General features: G+C 37.2%; 1 non-coding gene across 1 annotated transcript; it reads left to right on the plus strand.

Moving 5' to 3' along the window:
* Positions 1 to 107, plus strand: LOC115958667. The gene has a single exon (XR_004084593.1). It is a non-coding gene; the product is annotated as a small nucleolar RNA R71 (small nucleolar RNA).
* Positions 108 to 17782: the final 17675 nt, after the last annotated feature.

Consider the following 17782-nt stretch of genomic DNA (forward strand, 5'->3'; position numbering starts at 1 on the left):
TAGCCATGATGTGGACAAGCATTATGCAAATCTTTAAATCTTTCCCAACATTGATAAAATGTCTCATTATCTTTTTGTGAAAAATTCATTATTTGTCTTTTAAGTGCATTAGTCCTATAAATTGGAAAAAATTTCTTTAAAACTCAGTTTGCATCTCTTGCCAAGTACCAATTAACCTAGGTCTCAAAGGATTAAGCCAAGTTTTTGCCTTGTCTTTAAGAGAAAAAGGAAACAACTTCAACCTAATGGTCTCTTTATTACATGATTGGTCATGGAAAGTAGCACATACCTCCTTAAATTCCTTAAAGTGTAGGTAAGGATTTTCAAAATCTAAGCCATGAAATTTAGGAAGCAATGAAATCATATGGGACTCAAAATTAAAATTATTTGCATTAGTTGGAAAAATGATGCATGATGCAGCATTAGTTGCAAATAATCCTTAAGAGTTCTAATTGGTTGGTGATTGTGAAAGTCTTCATTATTTAGATTATTCACATCACCATGATTACTCTCTAAGTCTTCCATGATATCAAGTGTGTGAGAATGTGTGAAAGAATTAGATAAATTGCCAAACAAATTATTAGACTCAAATCTAACCAAGCGATTATCACTATCAAGACACCAAACACGCATGCAATAGTAAAGCAAGAAAGAAAAAGAAAAAGAAAATAAAATAAAACAAATACCTTTAACAATAAAAAGAATTAAAAAGAAAAGAAAAACTCTAAAAGAAAACTAAACTACTTAGAAGAAAAGAGTTGGAGAGATATTACCTAATATGTGAAAAATTTAATGCCGAAAACCTCTCCAAACAAAGTGGAGTGCTTCTTTAATTGCCTAATCCCCGGCAATGCCACCAAAAACTTGTTGTGACTTAAATAATGCTCCCAAGTGCAGGATTGTCACGAAGTATTAACTCAAAGAGTTCGAGGTCGAATCCATAGGGAAAAGGGAATTGATTAGCAAATCACAAGAGAATAAAACTAAGATAATAAAGTTTAATTGAAGAGATTTTGATGGTTTGATAAAGGTTATTTAAATTGAGAGAAAATAAAAATATATTAAGCCGCTAAGGTTTAGGGATCCACACACAACACATTTATTGGTAGTCTTAACAATATTTATTTTATAACTCAACTAAAATTCATATGAAGTGTTAGGACATATGTGTTTCGCTTGTTAAGAACATATGTCATGATTTTATGTAATTGGCTTATCCTTTGACAAAACGCACTTTACTTGTATTTGGGTAGATTTAGGATGTTTTAAATACTTCAAGAAATCTTGTTTCAAGATCACATATTGAAGTTTTCAAGTCTGTTCAAGAAAACAAGTTCAGAGTGCAAAATCATTAAAACTCGACAGCTGGTCGACAGCTGCATCTATCGAGCTTAAGGAAGCTGTTCTTCATTCGGTGTGCTCGACACTTGCTCGACAGCTACTCGACACTTGCTATCTGTCGAGGTTTAAGATTTTTAGAATTTCAATATGATTTTCTTGGGATCTGTGAATGTGTCTTTGGGCTTTCTTTTCTCCTAACCCTAGACATATAAAATGATCAGTTTAAGGGCTGTCAAAGGGTTCACAAGTTGCACAAGCATTGAGCAAACTCTGTTCAAGCAAATTGTGACCGGAGACGAAATTCTTGCCCTAGTTCATCTCCTTCTCTTGAAGAAGTTGCTGTGTATGTGCACCGTAGGGTTTTGTGACCAAGCATTTTCTTGATCTTCATCGTTTGGATGAACTGAAGAACTTTGCAACCAACAACCTTCTTAGTTGGTGATTGAAGTCGCGTACTGGGATCCGCGCAATTGGTTAGTCACGTACTGGGAGTCGTGTATCAGAAAGAGGAACTGTCACTACAGAACAAGTCCAATTGGGTATTGGGGTAAGGGTTCAACTGTAGGTTGGTAAGGTACTTGGATTCCTTTACTTGTAACCGCTTGTTGTGATAATAGTGGAGTTTCGGGAGTGGTGACCTGAAAATCACTTGGTGGGGTTTTTGTCGTTAGGTTTTCTCCATTCGTAAACAAATCACCGTGTTATTTATTTTCCGCTGCATTATTAGTTTATTGGTGTTTTGTTTGTGCTACCACGCGTTTGCATGATAAATTGATTAATTAATAACTCGACTAATTAATTAATTAATTTCTATCACAAGGGGTCATTCAATTTGTGGCCTATCAAGTGGTATCAGAGCGGGCACACTCTGATTAGGGTTTAATCTTTGCTGTGTTGATCCATTGACCCCTGTTGTCATGACTGTAACCAGCTTGAATAGGTCTATGTTTTCAAATACATCTTGTTTTTCTAATCTCTTTTTGATTGAGTGTTTCAGAAAATACAAGTCTAAAAGTTATTTGAATTCTTCTATAATTACTATGGAAAAAGATCTCAGTTCGACTAAGAAGAAACTAGACTGTCTCAAAATGAAAATGTGCAAAGGAGTTCGTCTGAGAAGAGTAAACATTAAAGGCTTAGCTCGAAAAAGGAAGATGAGAGAAAACACCATTCCCACTGATCTGTCATCTAAACATGAAGTATGTTTTATGATGAAATCTGCATTTAAAGTTATGGACACATGTCTGTGGTACATCAACAGCGGTTGCTTAAGACATATGACTGGAGACAGATCTCTCTTCAAGACCTTTGAGTCTAAAAAGGGTGGCAATGTAACTTTCGGAGATGGGAGCAAATCTCAAATTAAAGGAAAGGGAATTATTTCTCTACCTGGACTGCCAGACATTGCAAATATCCTCTATGTAGAAGGTCTAAGGGTGAACCTGTTAAGCATAAGTCAGATATGTGATCAAGACTTCATAGTGCTTTTCTCAAAGGGAAAATGTCTTGTCATGGATGAGTCTGGAAAGAACCTCATAAGTGATATTCGCACTTTAGACAACTGTTATGGATTGGTTCCTAATGCTGATATTGTGTGCAACAATATTCGTTTGCCTAATGAAGATTTATGGCATCAACGGATGGGGCATGCTAGTTACAAACACCTTTCTATTGTATCTAAGCATGAATTAGTCTTGGGAATACCGAAGCTTAGTAGAATGAACAATGTGGTGTGTGGACCATGTCAACTCGGGAAACAGACAAAAGCTAAGCATCCAAGCACTCAAACATCAGCTACATCTAGGCCATTGGAGCTCCTACATTTGGATCTTATGGGTCCAACTAGAACCGAGTCTCTTGGTGGTAAGAGATACATCATGGTTGTGGTAGACGACTTCACCAGATACACTTGGGTCATTCTCTTACGATCCAAGTCTAATGCTCCTGAGCACATTGAAGCCTTATGCACAAGATTGCAGAATGAGAAGAACCTGAAGATTGATCGAATTCGAAGTGACCATGGTAAAGAATTCGAAAACTCACATATAGAGTCCTTTTGCCAGAGATCAGGTATATCTCAAGAATTCTCTGCTCCTATTACTCCTCAGCAAAATAGTGTGGTAGAAAGAAAGAATAGAGTTATTCAAGAGATGGCCAGAGCCATGTTATATAACAAGGATTTGGCCAGAAACTTTTGGGGAGAAGCTGTTAACACTGTTTGTCATACAGTTAATAGGGTGTACTTTAGACCCGATACCAAGAAGACTCCATATGAGTTATGGAAAGGAAGAAAGCCGAATGTGAAGTACTTTAGGATCTTTGGAAGCACCTGTTTCATCCTCAAGGATAGAGAGAATGTGGGAAAGTTTGACTCTAGAAGTGATGAAGGTATATTTTTGGGCTACTCCTCCACAAGCAAGGCTTATCAAGTATACAACAAGAGAACTATGAAGATAATGGAGACAGTAAATGTTGTTATTGATGAGTCTTCAGATTCCAGCTCTCAGAAAAGTATTGAAGAGTTACCCAAAGAAATTCCTCATCCTGAGCCTAATAGAGTTCAAGAGCTTATTGAACAAGAACCTGCATCTCCAAGTACTCCCAGTACTCCCAGTGTTTTGGAAGATTCTGTAGACATATTCGCTTCACCAGATTCTGAGTCTCATAAAGAGAAAAGACCTTCATCCAGGGTTAAATTAAACCATCCTCCAGAAGATATTGTGGGAAATATGAATGAACTCACATTAAGGAAACGAACTGTTGATAAATGTGTTGCTAACTTTGTGTCTTATTCTTGTTATTTATCACAGGTTGAACCCACAAAATTTGAGGAAGCTCTTCAGGATGAAAGGTTGGTTGAAGCAATGCATGATGAACTTCTTCAGTTTCAGAGGAATGATGTTTGGACCTTGGTACCTAAACCGGAGGGTGAACACATCATTGGTACAAAGTGGATATTCCGCAACAAGACTGATAAGGAAGGCAATGTGATCCGAAACAAGGCTCGGCTTGTACCTCAAGGATACTCTCAAATGGAAGGAGTAGACTATGATGAGACATTTGCTCCGGTTTCTCGTATGGAGTCCATCAGAATTCTCCTTGCACTGGCATGTCAATTAAAGTTCAAGCTTTATCATATGGATGTGGAGACTACTTTCTTAAATGGATTTCTCAAAGAAGACATTTATGTGGAGCAACCAAAAGGATTTACTGATCCACACTTTCCAGATCATGTACTGTACCTCAAGAAAGCACTCTATGGGTTAAAGCAAGCCCCAGCTTGGTATGATTGACTTACACAATACTTGGTGTCACATGGGTTCACAAGAGGAAAGGCTGATCAGACTCTCTTCATCAAAAGAGAAGATAGCGAGCTAATAGTTGCCCAAGTCTATGTTGATGACATCATCTTTGGATTGACTAAGGATGTACTTACTCATGATTTCTCAAAACTCATGCAGGCAGAGTTCGAGATGAGCATAATTAGAAAGCTGACACGCTTCCTTGGACTGCAGATTCGTCAACAAGATTCAGGTATATTTCTATCTCAATCTAAATATGCTAAGAATCTTGTGAAAAAATTTGATTTGGAATCTGCTAGTTCTGTCCGAACCCCTATGAGCCCAAATGTTAAACTCACTGTTGACTTGTTAGGTAGAAGTGTTGATCCTTTTCTTTATAGAAGCATGATAGGTAGTCTCCTTTACCTTACTACTAGTAGACCTGACATTAGTTACAGTGTTGGAGTATATGCTAGATATCAGGCTAATCCCAAAGAGTCTCATATGACTGCTTTAAAAAGAATCATAAAGTATGTCAAAACCACTGCTGATTTTGGTGTGTGGTATAGCAAGGACACAAGTGATGTCCTAGTTGGGTACTCTGATGCTGATTGGGCTGGGAATGCTGATGATAGAAAGAGTACTTCAGGGGGTTGTTTCTATGTGGGTAATAATCTTGTCTCTTGGATGAGTAAAAAGCAGAACTCCATCTCATTATCCACTGCAGAAGCTGAGTACATTGCTGCTGGTAGCTGTTGCACCCAACTCCTATGGATGCAAAAACTCCTCCATGATTATGGCATTTGTCAAGAACATCTCACTATCTATTGTGACAATACTAGTGCCATTAATATCTCTAAGAATTCGGTTCAACATTCTAGAACCAAACATAGAGATTCGACATCACTTCATTAGGGAGCTTGTCGAAGATGACACTCTCACTCTTGAGTTTATTCACACCGATGATCAGAAGGCTGACCTGTTTACCAAACCTCTTGATAGTAAACGCTTTAAATATCTTCGTCAAAACATTGGTGTTATCTCCATGGGATGATCCGCCTCTCTTTTTTTTCTTCCTTATGCATCTGCATCTAGTTTTTATGCTTTGTTTGTTTAATATGTTTTTGTTTGGTTATTTTTCAGTTTTTTTTTTTTTTTGCTTTTTTTGTTTTTCTTTATAAAAATTAAAAAAATAAAAAAAATTGAAAAATCAGAAAAATATAAAAACAGTGTGTGTTTTGTACATTGGTACTTGTGTACCTTGGATGGCCATTGAAACAAAATTTTCTAAACTTTGTATCATTTGTAGCTTAGATGAGTATCTCTATGCACAACTAAGCAAGTGAGCTTTGTGGCTCGTGTTTGTGATGAGTACGATTAAGTTGTCTCTTAAACTTAACATGCATATCACTCTTTTTGATGGGAAGGACTAAAAAATCCTGAGAGAAAGGCATAAATAACCATCTCACCATTGTTACCCGCTAATCGTAATAAGACATCTATATGCTTCGGCATAGCAAAAGTACAGTGTCAATGGCATTTGTGTGCTTAGGCATAGTAAAATTTGAATGTCAAATATCATTGGGTAATTCTTTTCTCTCTCTAATAAGCCCATGTATGATATGTTTAAAAGAAAAATATGCAAAGAAAAATAAAAAGCAAAAAGATAAAAAATGCTTTAAAAATGATTGCAAGCGTGTATTCTAAGAGATGTGGGAGTTATAGGATGTACCTTAAAGGTGATAGTCCCTATTAAGCAGTTATGATTGTGTGTGAGTTAAAGTGATTTTCTCATATCTCAAATCGTCATAACATGCATACACTTATGCAATCTTGCGATATTTTTCACACACAACACGCAGTATTCTTTGCTATTCTTGATACATGTGTAGGTACAATGTGATTTGGCTATCACGAGGTTTTACATGTATTAATGTATGCTCACTAAACTGTCTAAACTCGTTTTTGAAATATAAAATTGGTTAGACTTGTTTAGTGTGTGTGTGTGTTTGTGGAGATCCATGTGTTTAAATTTTCATTTGAGAGATGATTTTAAGAGCTTAATATATTGATTGGATCGTTGGTTGAGTTGCATGTTGGATTGCATTCATGTTTGTGTTTTTCACATCTCGAAAAATTGCTTTTAAAGCTGGCTCGACAGCTCCTCGATAGCTGGCTATCTATCGAGCTTCCTTAAGCTTTTTCTTATCGCAATCTCGCCTGCACCTCGATACCTGGTGGATCTATCGAGATTGGATCTATATGCTCGATAGCTTCTCAATACCTGGTGGATCGATCGAGCTTCTATTCTTAAAAATTGATATGTAGATCCTCGATACCTCCTCAACACCTCAGCTGTCGACGTGCATTTTCTCGACACCTCCTTGATAGATATCTCAATACCTGTCGACACCTTTATCTTTTGAGAATTACAGGATTTCCTATATAAGGCCCATACGCGATCCGGTCTTCATTTCCATCGATCTCTCTCTTGACACTTCTCTGTTTCTCTCCCAAAAACTCTCCAATCTCACTCCTAACTTGGTTCTCAAGGATTTTCCAAGGTTTTTCACGTTTTTCCTCACTTGATAAGCTTCTAATCTTTTCTCATTCATGCATTTCATGTTTTGAAACCTAGGATTTGGGGTTTTTGGAAATTTTTGGGGTTTTTCAAAATTGATGAGATTTCATTGAAATTTTGGGTTGGGTTTTCACTTAAATGTGTTTAAAATATCATACATTGCATCACATTCGCATTATAATGATCTTGCCATGCATTTAGATGTGTGCTATATGATTATGTGCTGGTAGGTTTGGATTGGGCTGAGCCCATGATGAAATTTCTTTTGCATGTCACATGTTTATGCATTTTCCATGCATACATACTTCTTTTCAATATATTTGATATATTTGAAAATGTTTGGGACTTTTCTGATTGTCTTTCTTTCTCTCCCTTTCTGTTGTTTACGTTAGTCGTGTCTATGGCACCTAAGCGTAAATCCATTCCAGCCCGGAACCCTCTTTGTTCCGGTGCTTCTTCTTCATTTGATCCTACTTTATCTTATATCCGGTTCCGTGATGATGATGCCTTTAAGGCATTTTCAGAGAACTTTTCTCGACGAGGCATTCATTCGGAACGCCAAGTCATCTTGTCAGATTTTGCTGACATCGACCTTCCTTCTGTTATTCACAGTAGGGGATGGGAGTCACTGTGTGACGCCTCGGTCACTTGTCCTCTCGTGCTGATTCAGGAGTTCTACTCCAACATGCACAGGATTAATCGGCCAGTACCTCTTCTCTTCACTCGCGTTCGAGGTACGCGCATTCTTATCACACCACAGCTAGTTGCAGATGTGCTTCAGGTTCCTAGGCTAGAGTTTCCTGATTATCCTAACTATGAGCGTCTGAGGACTATGTCTAGGGATGAGCCCATGTCTGCTTTCTGTGAGCGCCCTACTTCTTGGGGTGAGCATCTTTTTACACCATGTCGACCTTTTGCTAAAGGTCCTAGATTCATGAACATGGTGATGACTTTTATTTTGCATCCCCTCTCTCACTATAACTCCATCACAGAGCCTCGTGCTCGGTTTTTGTTGTCTCTTCTTGAGCATCTCACCATAGACTTCCCTTTTCATTTCATTCTGTCTATCATAGATGTTCATCTAGATTCGACGACCCGTGATGAGCTCATCTTTCCTTCTACTATCATGAGAATTCTACGCCACTTTTTTGTTCCTTTTCCCTCATCCGACCACTTCACCGTCATGTGTGCCATAGATTACGCTACAGTTAAACGTAGCGAGGCCCAGCTTCGGTCGCGGCAGTCGGATTCAGCGGCTCCTTCCTCTCGTTCCGCTCCATCTCGTTCTGCTCCATCCACATCGGCTCCTCCTTCCTCTTCGAGCGATGTGTCTCTAGGAGATATTATGGCGCAGCTGCAGCGTATGGATGCTCACCTCGATACACTTTCTATGGAGTTGTATCAGGTGAACGTTTGTGTCGGTCGTATTGCTCGACGACAGGCGTCTATGGGTGGCTTTACTCCTAAGGCTACTCCTTCACCGCACTCTCCTTTGGCTTCTGCTTCTGAGGATGAGGATGATGATGATGGTGATGACGATGATGCTTCAGATGATGATGATGGAGATGCTAGCTCTGCCAATGAGATGTCTACTTGACATTCTTACCTTTGTCATTCGTGACAAAAAGGGGGAGTAGTTTTGGTATGAGAGTAGACTATCTTAAGGGGAGAGTTAGTATAGGATCATTTTGTTAAGGGGAGTGTTGATACATTTTTGAGGGATGTAGTGAGGATAGTATGTATCTTTTCTTTTCTTTCTTTTTAGATACATTACTCTTGTACATGAGATCTTGTGACCGTTTCTAGACATACATTGTACTTATTTCCTTATTTATAATGATGTATGCTTTCTTTTCACCTACCCCTTCATGTGTTGTTTCTTTTCGCTCTTTATACACATATTTCTTATACTTGTATGCAATCTATTATTTCTATTTCACACAAAGATGCCTTGATGAGTTTTGTTTAAAAGTGTTTCAGAAATACAGGTTGTCAAAGTCTACTTGCCATAAACTCTCTTCTTACAAAGTTTTTCAAGAGTTTGTGTTAGGATAAATTTTATTGTATTCAACAAGTGAATAAGAGTTGAGTGATTTATGACTTCTCTCATATGTCATTTGTTTATTGTGGTTTTGTCACAGATTGCCAAAGGGGGAGATTGTTAGGACATATGTGTTTCACTTGTTAAGAACATATGTCATGATTTTATGTAATTGGCTTATCCTTTGACAAAAAGCACTTTACTTGTATTTGGGTAGATTTAGGATGTTTTAAATACTTCAAGAAATCTTGTTTCAAGATCACGTATTGAAGCTTTCAAGTCTGTTCAAGAAAACAAGTTCAGAGTGCGAAAACATTAAAGCTCGACAGCTGGTCGACAGCTGCATCTATCGAGCTTAAGGAAGCCGTTCTTCATTCGGTATGCTCGACACCTGCTCGACAGCTGCTCGACACCTGCTATCTGTCGAGGTTTAAGATTTTCAAAATTTCAATTTGATTTTCTTGGGATCCGTGAATGTGTCTTTGGGCCTTCTTTTCTCCTAAACCTAGACATATAAAAGGATCAGTTTAAGGGTCGTCAAAGGGTTCACAAGTTGCACAAGCATTGAGCAAACTCTGTTCAAGCAAATTGTGACCGGAGATGAAGTTCTTGCCCTAGTTCATCTCCTTCTCTTGAAGAAGTTGCTGTATATGTGCACTATAGGGTTTTGTGACCAAGCATCTTCTTGATCTTCATCGTTTGGATGAACTGAAGAACTTTGCAACCAACAACCTTCTTAGTTGGTAATTGAAGTCGCGTACTGGGATTCGCGCAATTGGTTAGTCACGTACTGGGAGTCGTGTATCAGAAAGAGGAATTGTCACTACAGAACAAGTCCAATTGGGTATTGGGATAAGGGTTCAACTGTAGGTTGGTAAGGTACTTGGATTCCTTTACTTGTAACCGCTTGTTGTGATAATAGTGGAGTTTCGGGAGTGGTGACTTGAAAATCACTCGGTGGGGTTTTTGTCGTTAGGTTTTCCCCATTCGTAAACAAATCACCATGTTATTTATTTTCCGCTGCATTATTAGTTTATTGGTGTTTTGTTTGTGCTATCACGCGTTTGCATGATAAATTGATTAATTAATAACTCGACTAATTAATTAATTAATTTCTATCACAAGGGGTCATTCAGTTTGTGGCCTATCATGAAGGATGATCTTAGTTGGATGATTTAACATTAAGAACTCAATATTAATTGTCTAAAGTAGTTTCATGAATTTGATTGATTTTAGGCAAAACAAAACTAGTGAATTGGTTTGCAAGGAATACTAAGCATTTAACGTGACTGGAGTCTACGATAAATCAAAGAATTATATAGAACTAAACAATTTTCTAGATGAGTAAATCAATCAAAAACATAATAACATAAGCATTAAAACCCTAAAATAATTGTTTAGAACATACTAATAAACAGTTGGGTTTCAGCCCTTACCTTAGCAAGACTTCTAGCAAGTCATAACATAAATAAAACTCTAAAAACTTTAAAGAAACTTTAGGAAAACCTAAATTACTTTCTATGGAAGCTCCTCTATGAATTTTGCCCTAAAGAGGCTTTAAATAGGCTAGGAAATCCTATTACAAGTTGAATTCCCGTTTGAAGAATATCCCGTGTTTTTAGGCTTCAATTAACCAACATTTTTGGCTCATTTAACTTCAGAATTAGGACTTTTAGTAAACTAAAAAGTTGTAGCCCTTTAAGTTAACCTTCCAGCCCAACTTCAATCATCTTGATTGGACATCTGAGACAAAAGTTATGCCCAAAATACTAATTGGTATGCAAGCTAGAATCCTAGTCTAAATTGGACTTGGATTTGGTACAAATTTCCTTTGATTCATTTCTCCAATTGGACTCAAATTTAATTGGGTTGCCCTTCTTTAATTTCATTATGGCCTTTGTAAAGTAAAGTCCATTAGCCTTCTTCTTTGCACAAATCCATTTATTTAATTTCATTCTTCTACAAAAGACAAATTCATGCATTAAAATTCTATTAAGCACGAGATTAATTACTCAACATTATTCCAAAACCAAATATAAAATGCATGAATTAATTCAAAATAAGTATGATAATACTTTCTAATAATGATATAAATATGAAAAATTAAGTTATTATCAATTGTGAAATAGCCAAATTCGATTTATGGATTGAATCTGAGCTAGGAGGATACCATTTTGGTAAAGAAGCAGGATCAACTTGAATAGTCTTCTTATGCACTTCCAAGAACTCCAACCTGTACTGATCATCCCGAGCCCAAAGATCCCTAGAAGAAGGAAGCTTGTTCTCAAAAAGCATCTTGTTGCAGCAATTTTAGATCATCCAACAGGTTATACAAATTGTATCAAAATCTGCAGAAGATAGTTTCTTTATGGCAGCATCTAATGTGTCAATAAAACTGATATGGTTTGGAAGAAAAAAATCATTCCAAAAGGGAGCTTGCAGCCAAACAGGTTAAGTAAAAGTGCACTCCCAAAATAAATGGATACCAGTTTCAGCTTCTTCAAAACAAAAGCCACAAGAAAATAGATTTGAGATCTTCCTGTCAAACAACTTGGTGTTTAAAGGTAGACTATCAATACATGCTCTCCGTATAAATGTCTTGATTTTTGGGGGAACCATGGCAGCCCAAATACCATTCCAAAAGGAATGAAGTGAAGTTGAGTTGGATGTGGAAGCCAAATTACTTTTGGACTGTTTTGCAACATCAATCTGTAGAAAGTAAGCACTTCTAACAAAGAAAGAACCAGATTGGTTTCTCGTCCAAATCAATGAATCTTCAGGTCTTCGGATGCTAAGTGGAATGGCTTTGATGATGGATGCCTCATCAGGATAAAAAATGGAATCAATGAGTATTGTTTTCCATATTGGTTAAGGGGCTGAGAAATCCATTAAATGAAAAACTCCTGCTTCAACTGGTAGAATAGTTAGAGGAGATATTAATCAAAGAACCATTACCAACTCGCTATCTGCTGCCTTGAATGATAAGATTTCGTCCCTGAGCAATGCGTCTCCATGCATAAGATGAGTGATTTAGGACAGCAACTTCGAGGAAAGAAGTATTAGGGAAATACTAAGCTTTAAAAACTTTGCAAAACAAAGTTTTGGCTATGTAGCAACCTCCAACCTTGCTTATCAAATAAAGCTATATTGAAACATGTCAGATGTCTAAACCCCAAACCACAATCCTTTTCCACTAGGTACAACTGCTTCCAACTCAACCAATGCATCTTCTTTTCCTCATTTTTTTGGCCCCTCCAAAATTACCCCATCATGGAATTAGTTTAATCACATAACCCAATAGGAAGTAAAAAGCAATTCATAGCATATACAGGATGGCTTGAGCTACAAATTTAATTAGGATCTCTTTACCATCTTGTAACAAAAGATTTCCCTTCCAACCATTGAGCTTGGCCTGAATTCTGGATTTAATATCAGCAAAAGCTTGTTTTTTCCCCTGCCAATGATGGGGGGTAAACCTAGATATTTCTCTTATGGTTCTGTGGATGTAGCATTTAAGAATGATCTAATGTCCACCCTTGTGTTGTGGGAGTATTGGTGCTAAAAGAAATAGATGTTTTATCACAGTTAATCTTCTGACCAAATGCAAATTCATAGGCTAGGAGTATCTCTTTGATAACATGACATTCTGATAGAGAAGCATTGCAGAACAATAAGCTATCATTGGCAAAAAAAAGGTGTGTTATCTGAGGGCCATTTCTGGAGATGCTAATGCCATGGAGTTGTCTTTGTTTGGCAGCATTTCTAAGAAGTGTAGAGAAACCTTTGGAGCATAATAAAAATAAATGGGGTGAGAGAGGATCCCTTTGGAGAATACCTATGGATGGTTTGATGAAGCCTGAGGGTACACTATTAACCAAAATTGAGTAAGATACAATGGAAATCCCAGCCATAACAAGATCAACCCATTTTGAATGAAATCCCCTCTTCAAGATTAAAGCTTTGAGATAATCCCATTCCGCCTTGTTGTATGCTTTGCTCTTGTCTAACTTGAGAGCCATATGTGATGTCTTTCCTTTTGCGTTTTGACTTCATATAATGCAAAGTTTCAAAAGTGATAAGAATATTATTTTTGATCACTCTCTTAGCTATAAACCCGCTTTGACAATCAGAGATAATTCTCCTTGTTAGGGTCATATTTTGTTGTAATTGGCTAATTCTTTGACAAAATGCAATTTACTTGTAATTGGGTAGATCTAAGATGAGTTTAGTACTTCAAGAAACATGTTGTTCAAATCAAGTATTAAAGACATGAAGATTAGTCCAAGAAACAAGTGAAGAAAAGTTGTTCATTAAGCCTCGACAGAGAGCTTGACAGATGCCTACTATCAAGACTTAATGTGAAACTTGATAGATAACTCGACAGTAGCTTGATCTATCGAGAATTACGATTTCAAAATTTCTAGATCTGAAATTCGGCCCAGTCTTGAGTATTTGTTTGGGGTTACTTTTCTCACAACCCTAGACATATATAAAGCTTATTTTAAAGGCTGTCACATACGGAAACAGAGACCAAGAGACTTATTTTCTCTGTCTAAAGTTACTACATTTGTACGCCATAGGGTTTTGTAACCGAGTACTTCTAAATCTTCATTGTTGATGAAGTGAAGAACTTTGTAGCCAACAACATTTGTTCAAGTTGCTGGAGTTAGTCACGTACTTGTGATCTGGTGCCTCCATGATTTGCATGCAATTGAACCTAATTAATCAACTTGGGTAATTAAATTAATTAACCGGGGTCAAGAAATCTTAACCCAACAAGTGGTATCAGAGTGGACACACTCTGATTAGGTTTTAATCTTTACTGTGTGATCCATTGACCCCTGTTGTTATAGATTGTGGACAATCCTTAATTATTTCTCCTTTATTTGATGGTACTAACTATGCATACTGGAAAGTACGCATGAGAGCTTTTTTTCTGTAGTCTTTAGATGAGAAAGTTTGGTTGGCAGTTGAAGTAGGTTGGACAAAGCCTGAAGAACCACCCGTAACATGGGATGATACCAAGATCAAGGTTGCCAACTTTAACAGTAGGACACTGAATGCTCTATTTAGTGCTATAACGAATGAAGAATTCAAGAAGATCTCTTCGACTAACAATCCTAAGGAAGCTTGGACTATTCTTCAAAATACTTATGAGGGCACTAAAGTTATTAAGAACTCTAAGCTTCAAAGGCTTACTACTAGCTTTGAGGAAATTAGGATGGATGAGGATGAATCGTTTAATGAATTCTATGCCAAGCTCAAGGACATAGTGAAATCAACATTCAATCTTGGAGAACAGATTCTAGAGCCCAAGATTGTTAAGAAGATTCTCAGATCTCTTCCAGAGAGATTCCATGCCAAGATCACTACCATTGAAGAATCAAAGGACCTTAACTCTATTCCTTTGACTGGATTGATTGAAAACTTGCAAACCTATGAACTAGGGTTACCAAGGGTTGGCAAAGGTGGTAAAGGCAAGAACATGGCCTTGAAGACCAAGAATTATGACAATGATGAGTCGTCTAATAATGTGGATACCAAGTTGAAATCTTATATCACCAGACAATTCAAAAAGTTCATTGAAATGCGAATGTCAAAAATGGTGATAAGGATTGCAAATAGACTGCTTTCTCTCAATATAAGTCCTAAGACAAGGGCAAAAGAGAATCCAAGGATGCTAGTTTAGGTAACAGTGTTCCTGCTAGACCAAAGTGTTATAGGTGTCATGGATTTGGACATATGAAGCAAGAGTGTCCCACATACCTCAAATCCATTGGCAAAAGCAAAGCCCTATTTGCCACCTTAAGTGATTCAGAATCAGAAGCAGACTCCGATGAGAGTGACCAAGAAGGGATTGTAAGTGCTTTTATAGCTACTGTTGAGTCTACTGAGGGAGAAGTAGAGGTAGTTGATGATAAAGAAGAGCTGATGGAATCAAAGTTTGAGAAGATGGACGATTAGGATGACATCCACACTGCTATGCTAAGTTGTACAAGGCCTCTGAGAAGCATGAGAAGCTCTATAGGTTGTCCACGAGAAAGCTTAGTAAAGTGGAGTTAGACCGTGAGGAACTCTCCACCAAGGTTGATGAAGCTAATTAGACCATTAAAGCACTAAGGTTTGAGAACAACTCTCTTGTTGAAAAGGCCAAGAAACTGGACGCTAAACTGTTTCAGGTTAAAGCAAAACTAGAAGGACTACAAGTGTCAAACTAGATGAAATGCTAAATGTTCAGAAGCCAACATTTGACTGAACAAGTCTCGGGTATGATCACTCTCTCTCCTCTTGTAGTACCTCTTCTAGTGCTTTAAATAAAGTTATTTTTGTTCCACTTGCTAATAATGATAACTTTGATAACACTGAGGTAACTGATCCTAAAACTGAAAGTATGAGTGAGGATAATAGTGATAAAGGAAAATCCATTCTAGGAGCACCCCCAAAGTTTGGTAAGAAAGAGACTAAGCAGAAAATCATTGCTCCACCAACAAGAAGTCTCCACTAAATAATCCTCATTTCTGTCACTACTGTGGAGCATCTGGGCACCCTCGTCCAAATTACTATAAGTGGTTAGCCACTCAATAAAGGAATAATGTGTCATCTTTGGGGAACCAAAATCAACTCCAACTCTCTTTAGCCCCTCTTGGAGAACTTCTTAAGGCGGTCATGCTTCTTTCAAACTTTAATGGTTTTAAATCTCCTCCTAATTCATCTGGACAAAAGTTCATGCAAAAGAAAGGATCTCCATCCGGGTCTCTCATCTGGAAAGATTCTAAGTGATTTCTCCTCTCTTGCATGGTTTGTGATTTGGTTTGAGTTAGTCTAGTTTTGATACTTTGTTTGTTTGTTTTTGCTTTAATTTATGTTTTTTAATAAAAAAGGGAAAAATCATAAAAATACAAAAAAACAGTGTGCGTTTGTGTATACCGGTACTTGTGTACCTTGGATGGCCTTTGAAACAAAGTTTCCCAACTTTGTATCACTTGTAGCTTAGATGAGCACTTTCATGCACAACTAAGCAATGTGAGCTTTATGACCCTTCTATGTGATTTATATGATTTGGTTGATCTCTTGTCTTTCATATCTTAAATCACTCTTTTTGATGGGAAGGACTAGAAAATCATAAGAGAAAAGTATAAATAACTATCTCACCACTAAGACTCGTCAATCATAAAACATCTATGAGCAATTCATAAAAACCATGTTCGGTAAGGTGTAGCACTTGCACAACAAAATAAGGATGTTCAAGCTTACATAATTGGGTATTTTCTTTTCTCTGTTATATGCCCATGCATGATATGCTTAAAAGAAAAATATGCAAAGAATATGAAAAGTAAAAAGAATCAAAATACTTTTAATATGGTTGCAAGCGAGTTTCTAGGAGATGTGGGAGTTATATGATGTACCACAAAAGTGAGTCCCCATCAAACAGTTATGATTATGTGTGATTGGGTTTGATCCTCCTATATCATTACTTGTCATATAATGATGCTCTTGCTCTCTTACAAAAGTTTCACACACAACACGCATAATCTTTGCTACCTTTGATACTACTGTACAGGTATAAAGTGATTTGGCCATCACAAGGAATACATGTGGTAGTATATGCTCTCTAAATTGTCCAAACTTATTTTGAAATAAAATTTGGTTAGACATTTTTAGTGTGTTTTGATCTAGGAATGCTTTGCATCTAGAGTTGAGATTTTTTTTTTTTTTTTTTTGACATGCCCTTTGAATGCTTGCTTTGTTGGTTATCTTGTTTGCATTCATCTTGTGTTGTTTCTCTTCCTCAAAATCTCTTCTTCAGGGCTCTTGACAGATACCTCGATACCTCCTCGATACTTGCTCGACACCTTCTCGATACAAGCCTTTCTATAAAGCTTTTTGGGTTTTTCTTGATACCTCTCGATAGATAGCCCGATCCATCGAGCCAAATTCTTTAGGGTCTCTGTCTGCTCGATAGCTTCTCGATACCTTTCTCGATTTATCGAGAATTTTTGCTGTCAACACCTCTCAATCTATCGAGCTTTTGCTCTCAATAGAAGCTCGATACTTCCTCGATCTATCGAGCTGAGTTTTCTATATATAGTTTGAGGTCCAATCCAGTTTTTATTCCCAAATATTTCGATCTCTCTCTCTCTTTTCGTGACTTAAACATCACACACACTCTCTCTTTCTCTTTCTAAAATCCCCCTCTCATCAATTTCTCGGCCTAATCCGAGTCTCCCTCACTTGGTAAGTGTTCTTAATCTCTTCTTTTCCCTTTTCTTCATGCATTCATGCATCTTTTGACCTAAGTTTTCATTTTTTGGGAATTATTGGGGGGGGGGGGGGGGTTTGTGATTTTGTCAAAAATTTTGGGTTGGGTGTTTTTAAAATGAACTCATATGATCATGCATTGCATTCTAAGTTCATTATAACTCTATTTCATGCATTCTAGGATTGTGTGCTTGTTATATCTTGTGAGTGCTGTTAGAATGGATTGGGTTTTTGCCCATGATGCTATTTATTGTTTGCATATCACATGTTCATGCATCT

Source organism: Quercus lobata, chromosome 8 (genome assembly GCF_001633185.2).
Source record: "Quercus lobata isolate SW786 chromosome 8, ValleyOak3.0 Primary Assembly, whole genome shotgun sequence".
Classification (NCBI taxonomy): domain Eukaryota; kingdom Viridiplantae; phylum Streptophyta; class Magnoliopsida; order Fagales; family Fagaceae; genus Quercus; species Quercus lobata.